Source organism: Protobothrops mucrosquamatus, unplaced genomic scaffold (genome assembly GCF_001527695.2).
Source record: "Protobothrops mucrosquamatus isolate PMUCROS unplaced genomic scaffold, P.Mucros_1.0 scaffold47, whole genome shotgun sequence".
NCBI lineage: Eukaryota > Metazoa > Chordata > Lepidosauria > Squamata > Viperidae > Protobothrops > Protobothrops mucrosquamatus.
In genome coordinates, this window is record NW_015386429.1 from 2,475,036 (window position 1) to 2,483,503 (window position 8,468).

Consider the following 8,468-nt stretch of genomic DNA (forward strand, 5'->3'; position numbering starts at 1 on the left):
TTTCAGCCCCGCTTGGCGGAAACGTAGCAAAACGGCTCTCAGCCTTTCGGCTAAATTGTCAGCTGAGTCCCCAGCAATGAGGACATCGTCAAAGTACGGGCAAACACCAGGGATATTTCGGAGCATTTGCTCCATTACACTCTGGAAGATGCCAGGGGCCACATTTACTCCAAATTGCAATCTTTTCACCTTGAATGCCCCCCTGTGAGTCACTATAGTTTGGGCCTCGGCTGTTTCCTCATCAACTGGCAATTGTTGATAGGCCTGAGCCAGGTCAAGCTTAGCAAAGATCTGGCCTCCCTTGAGGGAGGCTAGAATGTGAGTGACCACTGGTACTGGGTACGAATGCTGCTGCAGCGCTTTGTTAAGCGTGCACTTGTAGTCCGCACAGATTCGGACTTCACCATTGGCCTTCAGTGGCGTAACTATGGGCGTTTCCCATGGACTACTGTCCACAGGCTCTAAGATACCCTGCTGAATCAGTTTATCCAGCTCTGCATCTATTTTACCCTTTAAAGCAAAGGGCACCCTGCGTGGCTTGATTCTAATGGGGGCTATGGCTGGGTCTAGTCTCAGAGAAATAGGAGGGCCTTTGTAGGAGCCAAGTTCTGGACTAAACACATCTGCAAACTCCTTGCAGACCCCAGTCAGGCCTGTTGTTTGCATGCTGTTTATTCCAGTCACCTGAATCCCCAGGGCCTCAAACCAGTCGAGTCCAATGAGACTCGTTCAGTCTCCCCCAACCACTACTACATCCAGTAGCCCCTCAAAATTCCTATGCTGCACCTTGAGTGTGGCCTCCCCCCTCACATTGACTCTGGAATTTTGGAAATCTGTGAGGATGAGGTTTGATGGCCTGAGTTTCACCCGTAGGCTGCTTCTGCTGCAGACCTTGTTAAAGGTGTCTAGGGAGATGATTGATAGAGTAGACCCAGTGTCCAGCTCCATCGACAAGGGGACCCCTTGCAACTTCACGTCGATGTGAAGCTTCTTCCTAAGTGGCCTGTGGACCCCCATTCTAAAAATGCTCCTACGTGATGCGCAGAAGCCCACCCTGTTCTGGCTGGGGAACCTGGTACCTTTCTGAGGCAATTCTTCTGGGTAACGTTCCTTCTGGCAACCCAAACAGATGGAGGCAATGTGGCCTTGCCTACCACAGGCCCTGCAGATGGTGGAGCGAAAACGGCAGTCTGCGCGGCAATGGCGGCCTCCACACCCGATACACCGAGGGGATGATGCTGGCTGGGCCTTCCCTCCTGGCTGCGCCTTCCCTCCATGAAGGCTTCTCCCTGGAGTCTGATGCAGCCGGTCCACTTCCAATTCTGGATCCTGTTCGGATTCTTCATGAGCAACCTCTTGATGGACAGTGGCTGGAACTTGAGGGGGCTTGGAGAGCCACAAGGCCTTCACAGCTCTGCCTGCTGCTTCATCGGCTGAAACTTCCCTCAGGGCATCTTGGAACGTGAGGCCTTCCTTTGCGAAGAGCTTCTGCTGCAACTCCCGGCTTCGCAGGCCACAGACCTGCCAGTCCCTCAGTCTCTCTTCCAAGTCTTTGAACTGATAGGGCCTAGCTGCTTGTCGCAAGGCCACAACAAACTCTGCTGCAGACTCACCAGGCCTCTGGTCCCTCTGCTCGAACGCGTGTCGCCAGGCAATCACTGAGAGCTTGGGTTCAAAATGCTCTCGAAGCATCCTTGTCAAGTCTGTGTAGGTGATTGATTCCAGTGGTGCTGGGGCGACCAGATTCTCCGCAATCTCCAAGGTCTCTTGCCCACACACACACAGCAGTGTGGCAGCTTTGAGGCCATCTTCTCGAATTTGATTCACCCGGAGGTAGTTCTCTACCCGGGCCACGTACAAGCTCCAGCGTTCTGGGTGAGCTGTGTCAAATTCTGCAAGCCGGCCTATCTTTGCCATCGTTTCAGCCCAGGAACTTCATCCACGCCTCCTGCTGCAAGGATTGAGAAGGGGGCCCCTTTTCTGAGCTCACCTAAGTCTCCAGGAGCCACACTTCTCCGAGCTGCAAGCCCCCCTGTGGTGAGTCAGCTTGGCTTCTTAATCTGTTTGCCTTGCAGGCATCCCACCTTCGTCGCCAATGTTCTGTTTCAGGAAAAGAGGCATTGAGATGAAGCAACAAGTTCCATTAGCTCTCCTTTATTGCAACACCAACAGAACAGGTTTTAAAATGGTGCAGCCCCCTTTTATAGCCCCCCTTGCTGGCCAATCATTGCAAGGCTGGGAGCCGCCTTTCTTGTCCTGGGCATCCACATGGTCTGCCCAGGCCAATCACTGCAGCCTGTGCCTGCTGGCCCAGGACATAACAGTCTATGCTTGAAAATTTTGCATATTTTGATATCCGTGAGCTCACAATTAATGGGGAGTTTCTATTGTAGCAAAGAAAATAGTCTTCCCTGATTCCTTCATTACAAGATCCCAGCTGTAAAGACTAACTTTGTAATTCTAACTCATAGAGTCATCATTTAAAGTATGGGATTTAATGCAATTATTTGTACACCTAGCAGACAGCTGATCATAATGGATTTTAGATTATAGGTTCCAAAATCCATTCTAGGATTTTATTCATTGGCAGTGAGAATCTGTTGAAAAACATTGAAAAGTGAAGTCAAAGATACATAATGGACTACTGTAGTGAAACTTTAGTATTAGACTAATGTAACTAGAAAGTTTACAGAAAATACATTTTTCCTTAGAATAAAATGTACTTTCTGTGAAGTTTCTAGTTCCATTTTTTTCTCTTCATTTGCCAAAATTCAGCCCTGAAAAAGACTTATTTTTAAAGATCCCTTTAAATATAAAGGTAGTGGGTTTATTACTATTATTTTGCAAAGCCTATCTTCAAAACTATCAAAGTTTCCATTTCTCATATACAGTGACTAATGAGACATATGTGTAGGCTTCAGTATGCTTTGTATTTGGAGATTGTAAGTTAAACCTTTTAAAATCACACTCCATAAACCATTGACATGAGACAAGGAAAGCAGTTTAGTTTGAAATACTTAAAACTACTTTGCAGACAGAAAGGGGCAGGCTTTTTCAACTGTGGGAAGCAAACAGGCATAGGATGTCATGACAACCATTAACGTTAAATGTGTCTAGGATTTGCATCCTGGCACAATTAAGTGTAAGGAATTTAATTAGAATCAACAGGGATTATTTTTATTGTGTTCAAGTGCCATGAATGCTTGATGAGAAAGCAGGTTGTCAATGTGAAAGATTGTTTATGTTTGCTACATGTCTCTGCATGATTGCGCACAGTTTAGATATATCAGGGATATTGTATGTGTCAACAGCTGTTGGATTCTGCACCTTACTTGAAAAGATAGATGGAGGCCATCTCTGCACTCTGGTCTGATATAGGATCATAGGTAGATTCTTGTTAACATGAATTGGGTCAATTTATATCCCTCACAGGCATTCAAGGTCACCCTACAGTAAAATTGCATTTTTGACTGTAGGACCTTTCTTTTCTTTTCTTTTCTTTTACAAATAAAAGGGAAAGATTGAACATTTCAACACAGCCTATTTCACTGAGGCTGCTGCCTCACTGCCGGATACATCTATAGCCTTTCAAATCTACAAATGTTTTTGTTAAAAAAAATATGAAAAACTTTCTTATCCTCCTGTGCTAGATTTTAAGAAGTAAGTTGTAGAGACTTGACTTATTCATCAGCTTCGTATCTACCTGTCTTGGAAAAAGTCACCCAAAAAGAGAAAAAGAAAAAGAAAGAAAACTAAGCAAATTCACTAAAAAATAAATTAGCTAAATAAAATAAGACAATAATTTATTTATTATACTTTCTTTCTTTGAATGACCATATGTCATCTGTGATACACTATTGTTTTGCTATTATGTGTATTGTAAACTTTTCTTTTTTGTCTTATAGCCTAATTCCATGGTGAGGACATACCAAAACAGTAAATATCGCCTGACTATGAGCCCTGGATTTAGTTCCCAGTGGAATAACAGCCAACCACTTTGGAATGCATACACTTTCCCAAGGATGAGCTTACAGTACCAATCCCACACTGGCTATACCTACTGTGCTGGACATACAGCAGTGAGTAACTTCTAAAAACTTGCATTCTCTTGTTCAGTAAAAAGAAGAATACAGGGCTGTGCATTAGTCAAAATACTTTGGCTTTCATGACAGCAGAACACCACTCTGCTATTCATTAAAACAAGCTCTCTTCTTTTCAAGGTTTCCACTTGAGTTTGAAAACAACAGTAACAACCCCCCCCCCCTTCTTTACAGGAATCAGCTCATTAAAGTTCATGACTTTTAAAGTAACTCTATCTTTTTCAGGCTCACAAAGAGGACTGAAAAAAGAGGGCTATTTTAATGAGTAACAGAAAGGTATATTGATTGCATGAGGTCCATTTTTGGGATTATTTGTTAAATCATGCAGAAGAAAGATCATCCTGCTTTTTGTGGATTTTGAAAATGTTTATATTCTGTGACTGTAATTGGGAGAAGCTTATAATGAGGATCAACAAGATTCTCAGCATGGATGATGTTGAGTGATGTTGGGAGTTATGACCTCAACAGAAAAGGCTGCCTTACATTGTAGGCAATCAATCTAAATAAGACATTTACTATGAATTAATAGTATGATGATGTGTTAGCCATTGTCTATTCTAGCCTTTAGCTTTTAACTTGCCATTTTTAAATGAATGTTCATTCAGCCTGAAAGCTGGTAGAAGTTTAGTTAATAGGTTCTCCTGAAGAGCCATTATAATTATCTTCTGTCATCAGCTTTAGTCAATTTCCTCAACACACATCTGATGGAGAATTTAATTGCCTGTTTCTCTACCAAGCTGCTCTATGGTGCACCTATTGTTTGTTTGTTAGGCTTGGTATACCTCCGGCTACTAAAAGAAACAAAAGATATTGTAACAGCTGCTGTAATTTGCCCGCCCAGTAAGAAGGAACAGGAGAAAATGCTGGGGAAAGTTCTTTAAAAAAAAGAAGGCTTATTCATTCCCACATGAAGTGGTGCATGGAAGGGGAACAAAGAAAATGCCTTTTCTTTTCCATTTAAATAGTGGAAGTGACTAGGGCTCTGGGGAGTGGCTGTGACAGCTAAGGGCTCTCTCAGCTTTTGCAGCTCCACTGTAGCTGCTGCACCTATATGTACCAAAACAAGGTAATAGAGCGGAATACATTTTGCTCCCTCCTCCATCTTTAAACATTGTGACAATTTGCTGTGAAACTTATCTCCAGTTCTATTTGCATTATTGATGGAGGCTTGGGCAAATGCAATTAGGAAAGATTCATCGATTGAAGGAATTGGTGTATATAAGAAAACTAAAATAAATTTATTTGCAGATGATACATTACTAACATTTCAAAATCCATAGTTACTACAGAGAGGGTATATTTACATTTGAATGAATTTGGCAAATATAGTGGATTGCAAATAAACTGGGAAAAATCAGAAAGATGTTATATAACCATAGTAAAAAAGAAGTGGACGTATTGAAAGAAAAATATAAATTAAAAATAGTAGATAGTATCAAATATTTAGGTATTGACATCCCAAAAAATATTCAAGAATTAAAGAAGATAAATTATGAAAAGTTAAAGAAATATATAAAAGATAAAATAGATAAATATGGAAAAGTAAAATGATCATGATTTGGAAGAATTGCAGCAATAAAAATAAAAGTTTTGTCAAAAAAAATTTTTTTTTGTTTTGGATGATCCCAATTAAGTTTTTGGATCAAGAATTAAAGGAAATTCAGAGGCTGCTGGAAGTGTATTGTAATGGAGGTAAGAGAGCAAGAATAAGGAAAGCATTATGGTATGAACCATTAAAAAAGGGTGGGCTGGGTCTTCCAAATGTTAGAAATTATTGGGTAGCTAATCAATTAAAAGTGGTCCCAGATATTATAGCATTAAATAGAGATTTATTATGGAGTGATATAGGGTTGAAGGAATTAAGGGAAATAGGTGATCCTATAGAAACATATTGGTTTAAAAAAGGATATTAAAAAAATGTTAAGAGGATTCAAAATCTCTTTTTAAAAAATTTGATAGAACTACGGAATAAATGGAGATTGAAGATTGAATTGAAAGAATGGATTAGTAAATTTAAAATAATCAGATATATAAATGGGAAGACTGGAAGAACAAGATAAAGAATATAATACAATTAAAGAATGTTTTATCAGATATTAAATTAAATTGGTTGAATTTAATACAATTAGAGAAATGGATAAAAATGGAAGAAAAATTCGAGGTGAAAGATAGTTAACAAAGTTTGAAATGATTATAAAAGAAAGTGAGGTAAATGAAGAATATATAGGTAAAGGGAGAATTGGGAAAATATACAGAATATTAACTGAACTAGAAGATCAGGCAAAAGATTTAAAATTAATTTGGGAAACAGATTTAGGAGAAATAAATGATAAAGATTGGAAAAATATTTGGAATAGAAGAGTATATAAGAATATGTCAGTTAGAGTTAAGGAAAATGGATATAAAGTGATATGGCAGTAGCACCTAATACCATATAAATTAAATCAAATAGATGTTAAATATACAAATATTTCTTTGAGGTGCGACAAAGAGATTGGCACATATAAACATATGTGGTGGGATTGTGATAGCATACAAAAGATATGGGACATGGTGTTTAGGGAAATTAGAGAACTTTTGAAGGTAAATTTAGATATGTCATCGAGGATTGCGTTACTGTTACTGGTGGAAAAACAAGATATAAATGAAGCAAAAAAGGAATTGGTTGTAAATTTGATAATGGCAGCTAGATTACTGATGGCTAAATATTGGAGATGGAATTGGGTTATTCAAAGAAATGAGTGGTATAATGAAATATGGAATATGGCAATAAATGATAAATTAACAGAAATTAAATTTAAAAAAGGAATGATTAAAGTTAATAATTACAATGAAATATGGGAGGATTTTATAAAAACAGTGTCGGTGGAAGGCAAAGGGAATAAACCTCCTCAGGAATATATGCTGTTTTGGAGGGGATAAGGGCACAGTTGAAATATATTGTATATTGGTAGTTGTTACATGAGAAGAAATATAGGTAATAAAAATGGTCTCCAGGGGGGTGGGTGCACTGTAATATTTGTATTTTATATTGTTTTTTATTTAGATCTATATGTATTATGTTTTATTATTTGTATTATTTGTATTTGAATAAAATTAAATAATTTTAAAAAAGTGGTTGGGAAGCACATTCCAAACCTTCAGTGCATGATTTAAGACCAACCCAAATGTTTTAGCCAAGGAAGGAATTTCAGGACAGAAGTCGACCTTTTGCAGATCTTTATGAAATGCATTCATAAACAGAATTTCACTTTCTTTCCCACTAATTGTTTAGGGAAGTTCAGCAAAAAATCTTGTATGATATTACTGTGACTTTTCTTACTCTTCTTCATTATCTAATATTAGCCCAGGAACTTATAATGCAGTTGTTTTCAACTGTATCATCCAGGTTTCTTCTCTGATCACATATATTAATTGATGATCTGAACATGTGATAGTTCCCAAATACATTTATGAATGATATCCTTCAAACTATAGTGTACTTATATTTGTTGTTAAATAAAAGCTCTGATCTTGAATATTGTTTCTTACATGCAATTAAGATTAAATTAACATTATGTATTTGTCATACTCAGTTTGAAGAAAAAGGGAACAAACTTTTTGAATAAGTTATGGAATTCTGAAAATCATAATTAATCTATCATGAAAATTCATAAAAAGCAAAGAAGCTGTGATGGTCTGAAAAAAACACCTTATCATTGCAATTAATTTCTTCTCTTATTCTCAGTTGAATTTCTGTAAGAAAAAGATGTAAATGGAATATTGTTTCTCCCAAAATAAAGTGGAATGAAGCAGAGTGACAGGTTGAAAGTTGTTCAGTTCCACAGGCTTCTCAATTTATATTGAACTATTACATTGCATTGAGTTGTCAGTGAATGTGTGGATGCATGGATGCATGGGTATTCTTTTTTAATATTTTTATTACAGACTTTAATTACAACAGTAAAAGCAAATATAAAGGAGAAATAGAAATAAAGAATAAAAAGTGCAAAGAAAAGTTAATAATTCGCCCCTTATAAGGTTACAAACAAATATCTCTTCTTCCCATAAACTATCCTTTATCAATTTGCAAATCCATAAATGATCAACTTTATAGTCCTGGTGTCAGGTTTTCTTTTTACCATCCCAAAGACTTTAGCAAACCTCTTTTGTAAATGACCAGTGACATGTCACTATCCATGTATTTTTTCTTTGTTTATCATTTGTCTTTCTATTTTAATTTTCAAGGCTTTAATTAACTTTTTTAATGTCCATTAGAAAGTTCTTATTCTCATTCTCTTGAATTTTTGTTTGTTTCCATTTCAACTGCCTTCTCTATCTTATAAAACATTTTTTTATTATCCAGTATTTCTGGTTCCAGTATTTTTG